At 37.0% G+C, this 21,808-nt stretch overlaps 1 protein-coding gene and 1 long non-coding RNA gene across 7 annotated transcripts in view; one reads left to right on the plus strand and one right to left on the minus strand.

Moving 5' to 3' along the window:
• The window catches only part of LOC147874082 (uncharacterized), a 145,973-nt gene that overhangs the window by 36,024 nt on the left and 88,141 nt on the right, over nt 1-21,808 (minus strand). The window lies entirely within an intron of this gene.
• LOC147874084 (uncharacterized) lies at nt 18,502-21,690 on the plus strand. The gene is made up of 3 exons (XR_015534654.1): nt 18,502-18,643; nt 20,738-20,848; nt 21,612-21,690. It is a non-coding gene; the product is annotated as an uncharacterized LOC147874084 (long non-coding RNA).

Here is a 21,808-nt window from a genome sequence, read left to right on the forward strand (position 1 = left end):
GTAGCTAATGGGCCTAATCATTAAATGTGTATCGTTTAAGACGCCAGTAAAAATTACAACAGAAACCAACATCTTAACAGAGACTCAAACCGAGGACTGTGTATCCGTGTCTGTGACCTTAGACCCCGAAATTTCCTCTCCGAAACGAAAGAATTTTGCATTGACGTCATTCTTTTATCGCGGGTGCGTTCCAGTGAACAGAAACCATCCTGTCGGGACTCGAACTCAGTGTCGAGGCCTTCGTTTCCGTAATCTCCTCTTCGAAGCAAAAATTTCTGACCCTGGCGCCCTTCTTCTGTCTCGCTTAGTTTCCGAGCTACAGGAACCGCCCTTGAAGGAAATCGAACCCAGGACACTTTTCCCCAGAGTTCTGACCTTCTTGCGTTCTCTCATTAGTCAAAATGAATAATCGGGATTCGAAGGAAGGAAACACTTTTCCTCGCCCAGGGGCGATGGTTACAACAGTGCCCGGGCCCCTCAAAAATCGTCTTTAAAATTAAACAAGTCTAACAAAATACGACGATAATTTTAAACAAGGGCAAATTAAATTACAAAATTTACTTCAAGCCTCTTTTCATCACCTTTAAATTTATTTCCTTTTGCACAGAAAGTACTTAATATTAATTATTGACTTTGTATATTTAGGATGGAATGTAAAAAAATTATAACTTGTAGTAATTAAAATTTGTATTTCTTTAACTACAAATAATGTGTAAATACGAAACGCAGTCGTTTTTATAAAATACGAAAACCTGCGCGAGAAAGATTGGAATTCGTAAAGCACACCTGTGACGCAGACGTGCAACAGTCTCGATTGGTAGGCCATAAGGTTCATTTTTCATTTCTTATGCACGCCTGAATGAACCGTATTGAGCGCCATTTCTCACTGTTGTGTAATGCGTGACGTCAGCGTTGTATGGGTATAAATAGCAGTTGCCAACCGGTTTGTCCCACTTGGGTCAAAACAGCGCGGTATCTGGGGGTCACCCTTGACGCCGGGCTTACCTGGTCGGCGCACGTCAACCAGGTGGGAAAGAAGGCGGCGCAACGATTAGGTGTGCTAGGCCCGCTCATCAATAGGAGAAGTGGCCTGTCCATCAGGAACGGTGTGCTGCTCTATAAGCAGCTCATCCGTCCCATGATGGATTACGCATGCCCGATCTGGAGGTCAGCTGCCCGCACCCACGTCCGGAAGCTGCAAGTTCTGCAATCCAAGTGTCTCCGCATTGTTACTAACGCGCCCTGGTACGTTAGTAACAGGCAAATACATGAGGATCTGGGGGTCCCTTTCTTTGCCGACCACACCAGAGCACTGACTGAGAGATTTGACTCGAGGTTAGCTGGTGTGGGGAACCCCTTAGTTCGGCAACTCGGGAGGCACTCGTGCCGAACGAGGGCTGCCAGAGGTCGCCCAAGGGCAACCGAGGGCGACCGATGTCCAGCAGGCCAGCCGAGGCCGTCCCCAAACGACGGCCAAGTCGGCACAACGAGTGATTAGACTACTCGGCTACCCTGACTGAGGTTTTCCGTGCTTTTCCTCAGTTGTAAGGCGAATGCCAGGGTATAACTTAATAGGGGCACGGCCCGCCACCCTCCCCCCCCCCCCCCGATCGTGGAGGCCATCAGCTGAAATGATCTTCCCCCCACGCCGCAGAGGCCTTCAGCCGAAACGGCCCCCCCCTCTCTGGGTTCAAACCCCAGAGATCCAACCAACCAAATTCCTTTGGACAACTTGCCTGACGGGATAACCTCCCATCAGCAGCAACAGATCCCAGTTTGAATGGTCGAGGCTCCAGCCACGGCGTAACCCTGTTAGCGTCAGCAAAATTTTCGTTTTTTTTTTTTTTATATTAAGACCGTTTACCATTTCCAGCAATGCGCCTTGAGTGCAGGAATGGTGTCACCTAGGTAGGGACGATGCTTGCGCTTGCGCAGGCCTCCGCCCTCGGTTAGCTTTTTGGTTGGTTTGTCCCACTATACGCCATGTAGGCGTTTGAGGTGAGTGGAGGTATAGCTCCTCTCTTCCTTGACCTCGGCACTAGATGGGGGCTTTACCCCCGGGAAAGGACCCCGGTACCCATTGTAGAGGAGGCTGGGTGGGCCCCAGAGCCGGTCTGGACGCAGAGGCTGGAGGAAAAATCCTCTGCCACCGCCGGGGATCGAACCCCGGTCGTCCAGCCCGTAGCTAGTCACTATACTGACTGAGCTATCCCGGCTCATAGCCCTCCAGAAGTTACCCCAAAAACTGCTGAATCAGGTTGAAGCCTGTAATTTATATAAAAGTCCACGCAACTAGAATAAGCCCAGTGTCTTTCACCGTGAGCTTCGTCACAAATTCCTTCACAACTTGCATCCTTAGAGATGTGTTTCTATACTTGTTACGCATTGTTTCAGTTGCTATTCTGATACTAATGTTCATTTCCTTTCCAGATCCCAGAAATGGACGATTCTCAATATGCCCCCATTTTGGAAGAATTAGTTAAATCGTTTAATTTCTGATAAATTGTTGAATTATTAATTTTTTGTAAAATATTTGTTTCTAAATATTTAAATTTTTTAGTTTTTGTTAAATAGTTAAATTATTATTTTTTTTGTAAAATAGTTGTTTTTAAATAGTTATTTTTTTTAGTTTTGTTAAATAGTTAAATTATTAATTTTTTGTAAAATAGTTGTTTTTAAATAGTTAAATTATTTAGTTTTTGTTAAATAGTTAAATTATTAATTTTTTGTAAAATAGTTGTTTCTAAATAGTTAAATTGTTTAGTTTTTGTTAAATAGTTCAATTATTAATTTTTTGTAAAATAGTTGTTTTTAAATAGTTAAATTGTTCAGTTTTTGTTAAATAGTTAAATTATTAATTTTTTGTAAAATAGTTGTTTTTAAATAGTTAAATTGTTTAGTTTTTGTTAAATAGTTAAATTATTAATTTTTTGTAAAATAGTTGTTTTTAAATAGTTAAATTGTTTAGTTTTGTTAAATAGTTAAATTATTAATTTTTTGTAAAATAGTTGTTTTTAAATAGTTAAATTATTTAGTTTTTGTTAAATAGTTAAATTATTAATTTTTTGTAAAATAGTTGTTTTTAAATAGTTAAATTGTTCAGTTTTTGTTAAATAGTTAAATTATTAATTTTTTGTAAAGTAGTTGTTTTTAAATAGTTAAATTGTTCAGTTTTTGTTATATAGTTAAATTATTAATTTTTTTGTAAAATGGTTCTTTTTAAATAGTTAAATTGTTCAGTTTTTGTTAAATAGTTAAATTATTAATTTTTTGTAAAATAGTTGTTTTTAAATAATTAAATTGTTTTAGATTTTGTTAAACACTTAAATTGTTAAATAGTTTCTAATTAAATATGAATTATATATTTAAGGATATTAAATAAAAAACATGTTCATAAAATTTTCTGTTGTTATTTTGGCAAAGTAGTATTCGAATGAACTTGTCGCCCTCAGTGCTCTAGTGGTTAATGTGGTCACCACTGGACCCAAGGTATGCGAGTTCAAACCCGGCCAAGGTCGGTGGATTTTTAAAGGGTGATAAAAATCCATAGCACAACTGTCTTCGGAGGGGAATTAAAGCCGGCGGTCCCATGCCTTAGATTTAGGGCACGAAAAAGCATGAACGAGATGTTTCGTAAGCGAAACTCGCTGGCCACATATCTCCTGATTCCTATTAGATAACTCTAGCAGACAAAAATAAGGATTGAGTAGAAATTGTGCGGAGGCAGTGGGCTGGTCACTCACTACTGGCAAATGCACACTTCGAAAAGACCAGGAAGAGAGAATATTTTAACTTGGTACCAAAAAACACGAGTATGTGTACTGAAACAATTAGTAACAATATTCTGATGTGGGGGAACATTTTTTATTCCAACATTCTCAAGGTAACAAATGATCGCTGCTACTTACACTACATGACTGAAACTTCGGGCTCTGAATGCATGTTCTTGTAGGAGATCCAAAACAACCCAAAAGGCTCAAAATATTCATCACTTTCGCTTACGAACGACATGCTTAATTTGGCCCACAGTTTAACAACGCACCCCTCCGCATTTATCATATTACCAGTCAACTTTCGTTCTATGTAGGATTTGAGGTTGCGATGATGCAAGCAATTTTTACTTTTTATTTTATCATACAAGTATCAAAACCTAGCTCAGTGTTCTGCCAACATCTCTCTGGAGTCAGCTTGATTGTGTATAAATATAAACAATTAGTCCTATTTAATGACCGTAATATAAAATAATGATTATCTGGCTTGCCACTTTGAAACGCAAGATCTAAAACCACAACACTAATAAATATTTCACTTACACTTACAGCATCATCATGGAACTACAGACTAATTACTCCGTTCTGACTTTAAAGGCACAAGTTATTTGAATACGCAAAATCAAATGAACACGCTCTGGCATTGCATAATGCAAATAAGAAGCTCGTACTACATCCGGTTCGCCCTCTATTGACACAGTCTTGAAACTTTCCGATCGCACCTCGTATTTAATTTTCCTTATATAAATCATTATTACATGCAATAGTTCATCAGCTTTTGTAATCATTGTCACCATTTAGCAATTATCCTTGTCTTTATTGAAGTTAAAAGAAATGTAAATGATATTAGGCGACCTTCCCTATTATTAGTAAGCACGCCATTTTTTAATATTTGTAACACGAAAACGCTATCATGCTGGTGATTGTAATGACATATAAGGAGTTGGGGGGTCCCGCAGGACACAGTTTGAGAACTTGGAGACAGGTGCTCCTAAAACAAGTGTTTTGGACCGTTCTGAATCTAGATACCACAATGAACAAACAACTAAACTTCAGATGACAGATAACTCATGACCCCGAATCACATAAGGAAGTTACTTAACGTCAAACTGAGATAATTATTCACTGTGAACTAGACAGTAAAGAGGATAAACTGCCAAGAGCATATTTCAAGTTAGTAGCCCGATGTTCACGTAAAGATTCAATTCAATTAATTTATTTACGTGTTTGCCAACATTACAAACGGGTAATTCATAACTGTTTATCCAAACAACTCCCTAATGAAATTAAGTCATAAGTGCTGGGTTAAACTACTTTGAACATTTTTATAAATGTCAGTTGGAAGATCCACGGTAAAAGAAATGCCAAGGTCATGGGATTTAAATGTTAAGTAGCATTAGCTCAGTCGGTAAATTGGGACGGCACGACCGAAGAGCTACATAATATTGTGTTGTGAAAAAAAAATAAGAATTCTCTGTTCCCAGCCCAGGAAAACGAATTATTTAATCCGACATATCATCATACGTCTAGGAAATATATTATTAAGTGACCGTCCCCACACAACAAAATACGTTGCAAATTCATGCACACGTTCATATCACATTACTTGACGTACATAAGTTAATAAATTTATAATATATTTGTCGAATGGAGAAAGTAACTTAATAATATACAAACATGGCGCTCCAATGTAATCTCATACACTTAACTGAACACCCTGTGTACCTACACCCTCAGTAATTGTTCAAAGCGTTCAGCGACGCTGAAATAGCAATCCTGTTGGCAAATTATCAGCGGATAAATCCAAAATTCTCGCATCGTCCCACGAAGCGTCGCGTAATTCGAGTTTTATCGCACGAAGGCATCGAATGATTCGCATACCTGATATTCTTATCTTGAAGGCAAAGAATCTTATAAAAGATTGACGGAAAGCGAAAAAAACAAAACAAAAGAGAATAATTTATGAAATTATAAAACTAAGCACAACTCAAAACAAACGTCACCTCTTTGAAGCCCAGCGTTTACCGTTTGATTTAGTAATCAATCACAGGGCATTAGCTCTTATGATACTCAAAGCAAAACAGCGATTATTAATTTAAACAGCATTTATAATCTGATCTTTGCAGTAGTGAAGTGTCTTATTTTACTTTAAGCAAGAATTGGGTTCTTAAATATTATTTAGATAAAATTCGACTTCAAATGTTTGAAACAAAAGAAGATTTACACCAATATAAAAACTGCAAAGAATGAAATAAAGCCAGACGAAGTAAATAAAATAAAGAAGCAAAGTAAAGCTGAAATAAATAAAGAATTAGTTTTGCTGCATTATTACCCTGTCACTGTCGAGAACAGAATCAGGCCGTCCACACAGCAGCCACTCACTTCAGAAACATAAATCGCCTCGTTATCCTGTATAACTATGTTCTATTGGTCAGTTAGGCTGGCCTATTCTTTTAATATCCCCCCCTAACAATTATCTTGTCTAGTTTCGCGATTATACGATTAAACGATGCTACTAACTTAATCGGTCCCTGCAATCAGACCTAAGTCTTGTGCCAGGCTGATTTTACTTCAAGAGTTCACTTACTTCGCATTTTATAACCGGAACTGGTGACCCCAGGTAGCAACAAATCACTTGAACTACAGAATCAACAGTTCAACAGACGGGGGGAAACCATTTCGAGTTTTTGGGATTTTCTGACTTTTCACAGTTTATGTTGGCAGAACTCGCCTAGTTCTGCAAGAACTTCTGAAATTCAAAACATTGTACGACTTATGTGATCCAAATGTTGTTTCTTCGGTTTTCTTCGGTGGCAGACCATCGTAACTTCCGACGTTTCGGAATCCCATCAATATCAGTTGGCCCGCGCAACGTTAACAGGTAATATTTTAGGTTCTCACGCGAGTAGAAAGTTGGCTGTCTTCTGGGTTGTTGCACCGTGTAGTTTAGTTTACCGACGTTTCAGAGGTGCTTACTACCTCCATAAGCACAGCGATGAGTGAACCGCGCGCAGTGGAAGATCGTCTAAATGAAATTTAAAAATCATTCCGTACCGCAAAGAAAACAGAACACGTGTCCCTAACAAAGATCAAGAATTAGTGAATGAAGTTTAGGGAAATATTCGATATTTTTTTCGGAGAATACGATACTCGTAAACACACAATGTAACCAAAATGCAGACTTTCAAATTGCTACAGCAGCTTTTAGATGTAGTTACCACTGGGCTTCAAAGTGATGAATACGGCGACTGGGCGAATGTCTGACCAAGTATTATATCAATGTTCCCACATGGTCAAAATTATAAATGCCATAAAATCGCCAGGTATAATCACCTACAGTACGTGTTTAAACTTCGTGTAAACCAAGACCTCAGTAGCGCTTCGTGGCTTAAAACTAAAATTGCAACTCTCTCAGTATCTCTAACTATAGAAGCCGATAGATAGCATGATTAATTAATAACAAATCGGAAATGATGTGGAAGGAAGCGGTCGTGTCCTAAAGTAATCTATCCCAGAATGTGCCTGGAGGTGTTGAAGAAAACTATGAGAATCCTCGCTAAATATATTCGGTCTTCGAGCCGAGAACTAAACCCGTGACATTCCAAGTACAATTTTGTTTTTATTGGTCCAGTATAAGAATGGTGTTATTATTCATTTTCACTGTCCGTGAGTGGCTAGGGGATCCATTCCCGCCCGCGACAGAAACTTTTCCTTAGACCATGTACCATGGCCTCTTTTAAGGTGGGTAAAGCTTAGATCTCTCTAGTTCTGGTTCCGTTCACACCTTTTATTGGTTTGGATGTGTGCTTTAAGGTGCACGGACATCTACGTTTTACAGCCCTACAACATATAAAAAAGAGAGAAGTTTAAATTTCCCGTTCCAGTTCTACTCGACTGAAACTGGCAATGCCGAATGCCAGTATTATAGGAAAGTCATTTGAGTTTTATAGCGGGGGGTTGGCGGGAGGGAATAATTTATAAAGTCCCCAGAGTCTGGAAGAGGGCCAGCCAGAAGGGTCCTGGTGGACTTTGAACTCATAACTTAATGTTATTCAATTTAGTGTTTCCTCAAAGTGTGTGTAAAAATTATTCCTTCTTACTCCTCCACAGAACTACAAAAACAATTCTAGACAAAAATCGATTGCGATAAAAAAAAACGACGACTGCAATCCGAAAGCCTAATTCAGGCTGCAACAGTTACTATGGTTACCGCAGCGAGCGCCCTAGGCGGGAAGCAGACACGTGCTTTTATGAACGTATGCTTGTAACAGTGTATTTCTACCGGAAGACAGCCATCTTCATAATCACCAACGTGCGTACCTAAAATCCCACCTATTTTAAATTATTTAATCTTGTACTGTTACTGTTTCAACTGACAAAGGACCGAATGAGATGACAAGATGGCGGTGATGAATGTTTGATAGTAATATCAACTATCCTGAACGCTCAACCGAATGTTCTCTGAACGGTATGTAAAAAATTAAAAGGGATTTTCAGAATTCTGAAATTACATTCGGAAGCCTAATTGATAAACCAGGTATTTGATACATTTACTTGAGGTTTATTTAACGACGCTGTGAACGGATCAAAACATATGATAATTAATAGATAATCAATTACAAATGTGGCAGAAACAACGGTTCGTTGCCTAATCTAAGGGATTTTCGCGGAATTTTCTTGGAGGTACTTGGAGAAAACTTGAAAATCTTGTCGGGATGACTTGTTATCAGGCCGAGATTTGAAATCGGAACCTCTCAATTACGAAGCAGGTGTACAAACCACTAGACCCCGACGTCTTATAATATTTTATGAATATGAGTAAGTAGTAAATGAATGTGTATTCAGTTGTGAATAAAGTGTAGCCGTAGACTGCGAGCTTCGAGTAGAGACGCCGTCACACCAGTAAGATACGCACAATATATTTACTGTAAGAGTAATCCCAATGTTCTTATAAATCAATTTTTATGACATATTTACGAGCATTTGTGAACGACTAGGGAGTAAACGTGCACTTCACTCCGCAGTTGGCGTTGAAATGCAGAAACTGACGATGGTACCTATTTGTGTTCTGATAGCACGTAAAACGACACCCATTTCAGGGCGAAACTAATGACACACTATAGCTACTCCATTGTGTCTAAAACATGCAAACTTTCGCCGGCTTGTAAGCCGCTGTCATGAGAGAGTCGGTTTTAAAGTTGTCACTTTAGCCACCGCCTTCTGCAGTTACTAAACTGACTATGCTGGACACTGGTCCTCACCCACCCAGGAGTAAGTGAAGCGCAATACAGATGCTAGGCATCCAAGAGCCTCTCCTTGCTCAAGACCGTCTGTGCGTGGTGAAGATCCACATCCGACTAGAGGTGATCCTGTTATATAACAGAACACGACGGATCTAGAGGAGTAAACCTCGATAAATAATCCCTTGGTTCAAAGTGTGAACAACCGTGCTGAGGGACTACAGAAACTTCTGCGGTGGAAGGTTAGAAGCCGAGCACGGTGAACTCCGGGCACCTGGCACCCCCGATTTCAAAATGCCTTAGTGGAGCAAGCGGGGCTCTGCGACATTAGACCATTCAATCCTTAGCTACTCGTGGGACAACGATGGAAAAGAAACAAACTCATTCTTAACCAAGAAATATAAATGATCAGCAGCTACTACCGAAGAATCGAAAGAAAAAGATCTGGAGTACAGGTCGCCTAGGTACTCCAAGGGCTGAGGTTGGTTACGGCAACGAGGCAACTCAACACAGGCCAACCATGGACACGCACAGCCAACAAGCCCAAGACTAACAAGAAAATCAAACAAGTAAAACAAGAGTGGCTTGGACAAGAGAAGAAATGAAGGAAGTAGTTTGGTGTCACATGTATTGTAAAACATTTTCTTCAGACGACTACAAGAGTGTGTATGAGCTATGGAGGAAAAGAAATCCAAACATTATAGCAAATATAGATGCTAAGAAACTTATGAACCAAAGAAATTACATTGCGAAGAACAAAAAAGTAACTGATCTGGAAATGGAAGAAATGAAGCAGGAGATGAAATTAATTCAAGAAGGTCATTTAAACAGAAACAATGAAGAGCAATCAGAGCAAGCACATGGTACAATTTATGAGCAGGCCCAAGGAAACCTAAACCTAGCACCTCAAGATGAAATGGCTTCTCCACAAGAAACACAGTCAAATGAGAAACTGAAAAACGAAATTGAGATTATGTGGCATCAGGTCTCTCAGGTAGAAATTAGAAGAAGACCAAAACTGGAGAAACCCCAAAACATGTTCAAAATAAAAGAAAGCATTAAGAGTGCAAATGCAGTTCTCACAGAAATATTAAGAGAGACAGATATGAGCTTAACTGAACTGAATCATCTTATTTATGCAACGGCAAAAGTGTTAACAGAAGATTTAAATGGACCAAGAAAGTGCATGCCAAGAAAGCAACCTCAATCGATACCACCCTGGATGAGAAGAATACAAACAACTATTGATGCTATTATGAAAGATTTATCAGCTCTGACGGAAATTAAGAGGGAGAAAATGGAAAATCGGAATATTAAAAAGAAACGTCTGCTCCAGAAATATGAAATATAAATAAATGAAGAGCTTAAACAAAAGGTGTCAGCAAAGTCACAACGTATTAGAAGATACAAGAGAAGACAAACCCAATATCAACAAAACAAACTATTTAGAACGGACTGCAAGAAATTCTACAGATCTTTAAGACAGAAGAAGATAAATATGAAATCCACGCCTAATAAAGGAGAAATTAAAAATTTTTGGAAAGCAATATATGAAACAAATGTCAAACACAACGAAGAAGCCACGTGGATAAAAAATCAAGGTTGCCAAAACCAGAGAATGGAATGGGAACCAATAACAGAGAAGGAAGTAACAGCAGTTCTCAAAGAAACTCTGAATTGGAAGGCCCCAGGAGCAGACCAGATAGCAAATTTTTGGCTGAAGAATCTCACTGGGACACATCAACATTTGGCAAAAGTGTTCAACGAACTGATTGATCAAGATCACGTTCCGGACTGGCTGACCCTTGGAATAACATATCTTATTCCAAAAAACGAAATTACTGAACTACCAAAAAATTATAGGCCCGTGACTTGCCTCCCTACAATATATAAATTACTTACAGCAATAATTGCTAGCAGAATGCAGCAGTATGTTGAAGATCAAAATTTAATGCCAAAGGAACAAAAGGGATGCTGCCGAGGATTAAGAGGATGCAAGGACCAACCACTGGTATCGAAAACAATACTGCAAGACTGTAAAAGCAGGAAGAAGAACTTGTGCATGGCCTGGATTGACTACAAAAAGGCATTCGACAGCGTTCCTCACAGCTGGATACTTAAATCTTTAGAGCTAATTGGAGTTAATGAAAAGATAATATCTTTCACTAAAAAAGCTATGAATAGCTGTAAAACTAGTATGAAACTAAATACGGGAGATAAAATAACCGAAACAACAGATATCAGAGTAAATTGCGGAATATTTCAAGATGATTCACTCTCACCATTATTATTTTGTATTAGTTTAATCCCTCTTACAGCAGAGCTCAACCGAATGAATATAGGACATGAAGAACGTGAGACTAAAACAAAAGTCTCACACCTGATCTACACAGACGACTTAAAACTGATATGCAAATCAGAGACTGAACTTCAGAAACAACTACATACAGTTAGGACATTCAGTAAGGATACTGGAATGAAATTTGGACTGGACAAATGTGCAAAGGTTGTGTATAAAAAAGGAAAATATGCCGATTCAGAAAATCTGTTAATTGATATGGACACAGAAATACAACAGCTTGAACAAGGGAAAACATACAAATACTTAGGAATTGAGGAAGGAGATGGCATACAACATCTACAAATGAAAGATAAACTGAAGAAGGAATATAATGAAAGATTAAGGATGATACTGAAATCTGAACTGAATGCCAGAAACAAAATCACTGCCATAAACGCGTTAGCAGTTCCAGTACTGAGGTACAGTTTTGGAATAATTAACTGGAGACTGGAAGAACTGAAGAAAATTGACAGGAAAACTAGGAAACTGTTGACAATTTATGAGATGCATCACCCGAAGGCAGATGCAGACAGAATTTACGTAAAGAGGAAGGAAGGGGAAAGAGGACTGGCACAACTTGAAGCAGCATACAAAAGTGAAATAGTTAATATTGCAGAGTGTTTGCACATAAAGCATCAGAAGGATCCATATATTAATATCATAAAATTACACGACAGGTCTCAAGCAATAAGGAACTCAATAACTAAGACAGCATCGAAAATCAAAGAAGAACTAAATTCTGAAGATGAAATCAGTGACACAAATGAAGGAAAACAAATTAAGACATTGATCCAAGACAGTATAAAGAAAAAATGGGAGAACAAAATGGACAGTATCTCCGAAGTTTGGACAGACAACTTATAAGCAAAGAAGAGACGTTTCTGTGGCTAACAAGAGGAGATCTGAAAGGGGAAACTGAAAGTCAGATTATAGCAGCACAAGACCAGGCACTAAACACAAAATATTACGCAACAAAAATATAAAAAAAGATACAGACAGCAAATGCAGATTATGTCAGCAATTTGATGAGACGACAGATCACGTTATGTCTGGATGCCCCGTGCTGGCAAAAGAGCAGTATATACAACGACATGATCGTGTTTGTACTCAGTCACATTTTAACATATGCAGGAACGCTGGGGTAAAGCTAGAAGAGAAGAACTGGTATGAACACATCCCGAAGACAGTGGAGACAAGTGAAGATGGCCAAATAACTATTTTGTGGAACCAGCAAATCAGAACAGATAGAATCACCACAAATAATAAACCAGACATAATAATCAGAAACAAAAACGGAACTTGCCTCTTAATTGACATAGCAGTACCGACTGACAGAAATGTGATTAAGAAGGAAGCAGAGAAGATATTGAAATACAAGGACCTTCTCATAGAAATACAGAGAATGTGGAAGTTTCAAGCAAAAATAATTCCAGTAGTTATAGGCGGCAACAGGAACTGTCTCCAGGTCGCTCAGGAAATATTTGGCCAACATCCCGGGCGAACACGACGTCAGGGAACTTCAGAAAACTGCAATTTTGGGAACGTCATACATCATTCGAAAGACGCTGTCGTAAAATAAAATAATATAATACATGTAATACATATTAAAAACAAAATGTATCACGGAAATAGCTGCTGCCCTATGTACCTTAGGGACAAGGTCTGTCTCGGGTACATAGAAGTACATACCCCATAAAGTGTTGAAGAGATGGAATAATAATAATAATAATAATATCAAGTCGGCTACACCATACAGAGTAACAACAGAAGCTCACATTTGTAACAAACAAACAAACAAAACATCATATAACCTCATTTGTACATATGGGAAAATAGTGTCAACACATATCAGATAGATTTAATGATGTATAGTGAACTAAACCCTACGTTAGAAAACTTTGATACTAATATCAACTATCTAGTATTACATATTAACACTAAAACGTAATATGGTCACATTGTAATTCCACATAAACATATCTTAACATATAATAAACCACTCTGAACATAACATGAACACAAACCAACAAAATTTATGGCAAAGATACCACGACGTACAGATTAGAAAGGAGGGAGAAAATTTTAAAAAAGATCACAGATATTGTTGCCAATAACGGCTATAAACAATTTTTTCAAAAAGGGAGAGACAGAATAACAACCAATGTTCGATCACATCATAGAAAGAAATTGTAATAGAAATGGTAAGAGGAAAGCTTAAAGTTTACTAAGTGTGCGAAAAAACTTAAAAGAATTAAAAATACACAAAAGATTAAATGACAAAAAATTACAGAGAAGAATAGCAAATGCAATAAGAATTGTCTATAAAATCAGAATGTGAATATCTCCACGTAAAAAGTAAACACGATGGAAGCTTAAATTCATATATAACGAGCATACGTAGACCAGGGGTTCTTAAACGTTTTCTGTCCAATATTGCTGATTAAGTCAAAGAAAAGTCTGGTACCCAATAAAAAATAAATTTTGAAATAATGCTATAATTCCCGTAGCCATCGTAATTTGTGGTCAGTGTTAATAATATACAGCCACCAATAAAAATGTTGAAATATTAAAATAGATCAAAATATATGTATTCATGTGTGCATTAAATATGCCAATAACACTGATAAAGAATTGGTAGCAGAACTGTTAAAATTATCACCCGTAGACTGTCATTCGCAGTTCGCATTTGTAGATGTCACTACTTTGATGCACTGAACCTCGTTTTTATATTTTATTTGTGTTCTGTTGCAGTCTGCGTGGTATTGGAATACTTCGTGCAGATATACCGATTGGACGTAGCTACGTTTTGTGTGCACTTCTTGCTGTATTCTCTGTAATATAGTGCGTTCGCAGACAAATTTAAATGTAACTGTCACTCCCCAGCTCCCGGCTGAAACTGCATGACTCACCGTCAAGAGCTACAAGGTTTTCCCGACATCAGTAAATTATCGCTTCACAAAAGAAATAAAATTAAATTAGCTGTTTATAGCAGTTCCTGACGGAAACCGGGAAGTCACAGTTGCGTTCAACTTTAATATTTTCCAACTATTAACGCATGGAGCGAACTTGATATACACTGGCACGTGTAACAAATCTTCTATATACGAAATGGAAAATGTGGTTAGGTCTTTGTGGTATACTAGTACTTACGGTGGTTTTAATAAATTAGTGCCATGCTCGTATATAATTATAAATTTAAGCTATAAATATGGCGAGACGTCAAATCTGCTGAACGAACAGCATGTCTACACAGCATCAATATTTCCAACATACACAAAAGATCAGTACGACATAAACCTTCTTTTCTCAGTCCAGCAAATAACTTACATGGGACGGTCGACTTGTTTAACTGTCTTGAGATCACAGGTTTCAGCTCTACAGATAGAAACAGCACGTCCCTTCGAAGCACTGGTACATACTGGGGCGATTCTGTGAGATTTTACTTTCATATTTATGGAATTGTATGTTAAGGTTGGTAAAAGTGGCAGTTTCTTAAAATGGAGGAAGCAATGCATTGATTAAGGCTCACAATAACCTATAAACCCATAAATAAGTTTGTGATTGAGTGTAGATGGAAATGTACATGTATTATAATAAATTTACTATGGCCAATAACATTTAGACAAATTTGTTTGGAAGTTAAACTACGTAACTAAATAATAATAGCAATTAAATCGATATTTATTCTGGGAATGAAATTTTATATGGGGCAGAGTCCCTGTAAGACAGTCTTTGGAACCCATAGATTCATTATCAAGTTTACAGAAGACCAATTCCCATCCTGAATCACAGGAATCCAGTCCAGAGCTGCCTTCCCCCCGCCCCCCTCATTTTCTCAACTTGAAACCTAACCTACGTTTTGCAACAAGAATTCAAAGTGACTCAAGTACAACAATTAATAATATTCTTGTCGATTCTATGAGATTTATCCCATCTTCTACTACTCTCATGATACCCAATATAATATGATTAATAATATTTCCGCAGCAGAAAACAAGAAAAGTAAATAATGAATCACAGTTTCTGATTCTTCTGAAGACTCAAACACGGGAATCTGCACAAAAGACAAAGATACTAACAATTAGTTTAACTCATGTTTATATACACTTCATTTCCAAATAAATATAAAAGTGTAGGTAAAATTACGAATGACCAGATTCCACAAGAATAAAAACATCTTGCAAATATAAAAGGACTCTGTTATATACAGTAGGAACAATAATGACCCAAAATACGAGAATTTTATACTAAGTATTGTTAAATAGTAAATAATGTTATAAAAGCGGCTAAAAAGCAGCATTACAGTAGACGTGTAGAAAACTCAGATAAATAAAAACAACTTGTAACATAATAAACAGGGAGGAATTTCCTAGGCCATCTTAATAGGACAGTAGTGACACCACTGAAAAAGAAAAGTGAATTACCGTGACAAACTACAGGCCAATTTTACTAGTAACCAACATTCCTTAAGTGCCTGAGGTTAGGTTATGTCGTCCTAGAACAATTTGGCTTAAAAATGTTTATCCACTTAAGACACAGCATTCAGACTAACAGACAATGTACTGAAATCTTTTAACCACAAAAATTCATATTCTGTATTTTAGCAAAAGCGTTTGACTCTATAAATCATAAAATGTTGTGAAACAAATTACATTTTTATGACATTCGAGGAATAGCTGAAGAATGGTTCAGGTCCTTTCTGACAGGAATGAAATAAAGGGTTTAAGTAAACTCACCTAAAAATAATCAGAATTTTTTCTCAAACTGGAGAAAAATAAAATATATCAATTCAATTCAATGGTCATTGCTCTATATAACATATAAATGACTTTCCTTCAGCAGCAAATAACTTAACAGAACCCATATGATAACAAAATGTATAACAAATAACTCACCACAACACGTTTCAAGTACTCGTATACAAGAGTTAACAAATTGATGATCACCCAAATTTGGCAAAACGTTGATTACCTTACAGAGTAGAATTTATTTCAATGTAAATTACATTGGCGTGACAGTGATTTAAAGTCAACTACAGTTTTACAGCAAATTATAATTACAGAAGAAAGCATCATCTCTGTATTCCCAATAAATTAGAATTTTTTTCTGAGGAACTGATGGAGTGAGAAAGGAGAAAGTCTTTGTTGCTACCTTAAATTTCTTTACGTCATGATTCCAACTTTTTATAGTGGATGGAAGATTATTAAAACTTTGGTTTCACTATAGTAAATTGATTTCTTTATTTGCTGAGGTTATGTTTGGCATTTGTAGGTTATGTTTGTATCTGTATCCGTAGACATCTGAGATTATTTGAAACTTTTATGTTGTCCACTACAAAATGATTTTAATAACACACAAAATTTGCTGGATAGGGAGAATATTAAATTTCTTAAATAATTCCCTATATGATTTACTCCTTATAACTCTAATGGTTATCTTTTGGATAGTTCTCTGCTGTCTACTGAGTTTTCCCGGAAAATAATGCCATATATCAAGATGTTAATTAAATTTGTTTTGTCAAATTTTAATGTGCAAGTTAATTGAAGCATATTCATTAGTTGCAAGAAAGTAGCATTGACGCTCAACTCACTTTACTGCATCTAGTTTCATTTTATAATTAACAATGGAGTAATTTGGAGGGGATTTATGTAATATAAAAAAAAAATCATTTTTAAAAAAAATATTGTTAGATCAATGACTGGTGCGAAATCTGAAATTGTATCTGTTTAAGAGGTTAGGGCTCGTCCATTTGAATGCACATTCTCATCAGTGAACTTCACAGTTTCAAAGTAATTCTGCTATACACTGCGTCAACACAAGGAATAATAATATTTAGAGAGCGAATATTATTCTGGCATCAGAATGTTCATCAGCCTACCATCAAGTCTCGCAAATCTTATAGATAAGAAGGCACGAATTAAAGTAGCATTAAGGGTTAAAAATGGCTTATGTCAAATGTAATTCTTATTGACTTATCGTGGTTTCACTGCATTATCCACCTTTTACCGACGTAATGGAAACTTCAAAGCCGGTGGTGTTAGGATGCACCGCTATGAATTCACACTTGCCACAGTTTTAGGCAGCTGGATTTCACACAAAAAGAAAGCTGCTTTGAAGAATCACGTCACCAAAGTATTGCAACTTTTCGAATCCTGTCATAAGACAATTTACGTGTTCATCGCACGTAGTTTGAAGACAGAGACACCGTGAAATCTACAGAAAATAAATGTCTGGAAAGTGTCGTTCCATTGTAATAATAATGTTCAAATACACGACCTTATCTAGGTTTATCTGCACATCAGTCCTTAATCGTTTTATACAAATGCCTGACTAGAATCTTCTGATGAAGGGAATTCGTGGCGTTCAACAATTTCTGGGGAATGGCCAATTCTTTCCGAAACCTCCCCCACTAGATATGTACGATCATAACCTCTTATTTGAAGACAATTTATTAACCCCTGAAATTTACTTCGCCCCGCAAATAATTAATAAACCTAGATTTATATTATCAGAAAGAAAGCTTTTTAAAGCTATACACTGAACCCATGTTAGATCCTTTAAGCATTTCTTGTTGAAACACACATAATTTAATTGTGGGTTTAGAAATATTATCAGAACAAACAACGATTATTTCTCTAAACAACATTAGACAACTCATCTTTGCAATGGATACACGTTCTGTTATCTGTGATGCAGACACATCATTTTTAAACATTATTTTGGCAAACTCCGTGCTTAAAATGGGTTTAAATAAGAATACGAACCATAATCATTAAATCCGCAAGTCCACACGACCTTAAAACTCACAAGACCATCAACGACATATTTACTGTCTTCAAAACGTTATATCTCGCAAAGCTCACATTTGGATTTCATATGTCATTTAGATGCATACATAACCTACGATAATTCCAGGTCGTCTTGGAAAGGAGCTAGAAAAATTCTAGTTACATACGTACAGGCAGTCAGAGATTAAAGATGGCCTACTCTTCTTTCAGACGTTTAAAACAATTGAGTCACACTGCGTGCTTCAAACTTCTTTGACCGGACTTGCGTTGTGATACGTCAGTCATATTTTTGATTGCAGACTGTGAGAACCGTTACGATCTTTCACAGACAATTTCAGATTAAAAACTTTATAATAGTGCGTTTAAGTTAGTTAGTAAGTTTTAAAATAAGGTATTTAATCTGTAGTTTTGTTAAAACAGTGTTTAGTGTTAAAATTTGTGAATAATTAATTAGAACAGCTATGGATAATATGGAACCTGAAGTTGGCTGTTATTCAAGTACCGGTATGTAGTTTTCATTTAAATATATTTATTAGTTTCTAGTTTATAAACGATGATAAATACGATTCTGTGTCTCATTGTGTCGAGAGTTACTAGGAATATCAGGCCTTTAAATTGTTCATTACGGTGAAATTACATTAAAGATTTTATTACGTAACTGAATTCCATTTCCGACGTTAAGATTGGACGATAATAATAGAATCACTTGGGAAAAGGTTCTGACAGATGTTCAATTATGCAATAAGCATGATTTGTGACCAATAATGCACCAGTTATATAATAAATTCTGAGAGAGAATTGTATTAGGTTAAGGTTATGTTTGGAGTCTTCCCTGTGCTTCGTTGCGTCACATTAAAGCCGGTCCATTTGGTTTTTAGAACTTAACATAAATTAATTTTAGGAACAAAAAGTCTTCCCGTGTGAATTGTATATTTTCTTCTGGAAATGATTATCTGAGGGGGAACAATTACTGGGACAGAACACAAACACTCATTCATAAAAACTTCTTGCAGGTTAGGAATTGAAAACAAAAAAAAATAAAACAGTCTATTTATATTTACTGAAGAAGTATCTGAAGTTCCCCCAAGAAAATATCCAGGTAATACGTAAAATTACGACAGACCGGTTTCTTTCTTACATTTACTAATTTGTTATTCACTAATAATCTTATCGTCCGAAGTTACATGATTTAATCTGCTGATGGCACACAAACAACTCTTCTGCATTTTGTTAGTTTTCGCACTAGCATTGAACAAAATATGGCCAAGGCCTCCAAACACCGTGGCCCTAAGGCACCGTCTGACAAGCCCAGAGGTGAATCTCTCATAAACAAAGTTACTCTTAAAGGTGAGCGTTTTCATTTTGTAGTAGCCGTGTTAAGAACAAACCAGTGGATGAATATTGCCTCTTTAATAACATTTACAAACCCCAGTTTTTTCAGAAGGTCACTGCCACGACACAATCATGTCTGTACTCTGATTATATTTAAATAAATCTTTTCTTACCGTGTAATGCATTTAAAGTTAGATAAACTCTTTAACCAAATGTTCCCATATCGAAGCAGATAGAATCAACAATCGGAATTAGAATAAAACATATTGCGATGCAATTGAGTTTCTGACAGAGATTTATACAACAATGTGCAGTTGAAAATGGTCTGTGTTCTTAAACATTTCGTTTTAATTCTGTTTTACAAGGAATGATTCAGCATTGCCTTTAAACAACAGACTGTAAAGACGTGATATCTGGTATAGACTTTGACATATTACTCTACTGCGATCAAAGTTTTGTGTTACTATTATTTTTCAATTGTTGCCTTATAACGATGTTAAATATACGCGTATTTCACTCGCCTGCCCATATACCCGGCATCTCATCGGCATGGCGCCTGAAATTGTCATTTATGCGAGTTTGTATTTCTCGTCTTTTAAAGCAGATCACCTGTCAGATTGCAAGTGTCACTATCCACTTTAAGCGGAAGACAAATTACAACGAACTGAAAACGGGCCTTGTTAAGCATTCCTTGAGTTCACAGCCGCGAGTTACAAACATAACAACTTCCATCCAGCTGACAAACTAGTCTGCATGTGTCGGAGTAGCAAAGTTTAAACGGGCTGTTTATGAATAATTATATGCAGAAATTAATATTATCATTTGTAGGATTCACAACAAGTGGTAATACATGAATTTTAGCTTGTTTCTTCTGAAGAATGCTCCCCGAATTAGTAAGCAAAGACTTTGGTTAGTTCTGTCATGTCTGATTATTTAGCCACCAAGTAATTCTCCGTAACCAGAAAAGTTCATTTTACAACTTTCATATCTCTCGATTCAGTGTAATAGAACATTAATAATAATACTTTCTGTAGTTACGTAAGCGAGATTCATAGATAGTGATTTGCTGAAACATGAAAATTAGTTAATTAAAATGCACGGCGTGTAATTAAGATCGATCTACGAAGCCCAATGCCATATAATCCATATACGAACACCGTCGTTAAATCAACTGTAAAGAATACATAAAAAATGCAAATATCGAAAATGCAAAATGCGTTTCCTTCTCCCCACTGCTCGTGAGACGTGTTCATTTGTTTCTTTCAGATGGGAATAGTTCACCGGGACCTAAAGCCGGAGAACATCCTTCTGGACGCCGCGGGCCATGTCGTTCTGACGGATTTCGGTCTGTCGAAGGAGTTTCCGTCTGATCAGGAGGTAAGCTTAGTGCCAACTGCTTTATTCTGTCACTTTAATTCCCTGAGTTTTCTGGAATGTAGAGGATGAGGGGATCTCACTCCATCAGGGAGTAACTCTTTGAGGGAACTCAGACTATCAGAACAATAAAAATATAAATATCAAAAAATTTCCGAAATGTGGGCACCCATATTCAGAGAGTATTTCTCCTGTACTTACATTTAACAGGGACATCGCAAGTTCTCAGATTCTGAGGGTGTCAACTAACAAGCGCAGAATTTATTACCTACAGCATTGCCTGTTGTCTGTAATTTGCTGTTTAGATTTCCACAAATACTTCCACCATTAAGTATCTTATCCACTTGCAAAACATTAAACATCAAGATGCACGGTTTTACCAGGTGTTTTGTATGGCTGTGAAACGCGTGTCTTACTTTGGGCAAGGAACTTAAATGCTGGAACCTAGAAAACACGTGAAACATTCAGCTCACAGAGGATTCCTAAGGGATAAATTTTCGGAATTACACTGTGCCAGTTAAGTAGTATTTGACATTGAACGTTTTTGGAAAGTAAGAACATGGAAGACCATGAAAAAGACGGGAACACGCATTACGTTGGAGAAACATGTTATGACGCCAGAAGATAAACAGAACTGGGTCTGAAGTGCATCCTTGGGTGTTAGCAATACTCAAAGTTTTCTTTCTAGTACCTCAGTTAGGGAATTGTTTCTGTGTCTCATTTCCTGTCTCATGTAACTTATTTAAAATCTTGTTTTTATCAACAGGACAAAAGAACGTACTCCTTATGCGGTACTCCCGAATACATGGCCCCCGAAGTAGTCCGGAGGATAGGACACGACATGGTAAGTGTTTTCTTCCATGAAGATGTGAGAATACTTATTTCGTACTTTCGTGTAACTGAGACAAACACAACATCGCAGTGGAATAATCTGAAGGTCTGGTACAACGAATATAAATTCAA

The sequence above is a fragment of the Zootermopsis nevadensis genome, unplaced genomic scaffold, assembly GCF_977971745.1.
Source record: "Zootermopsis nevadensis isolate Lab colony 2312 unplaced genomic scaffold, Znev_1.0 Znev_ptg000011l, whole genome shotgun sequence".
NCBI lineage: Eukaryota > Metazoa > Arthropoda > Insecta > Blattodea > Termopsidae > Zootermopsis > Zootermopsis nevadensis.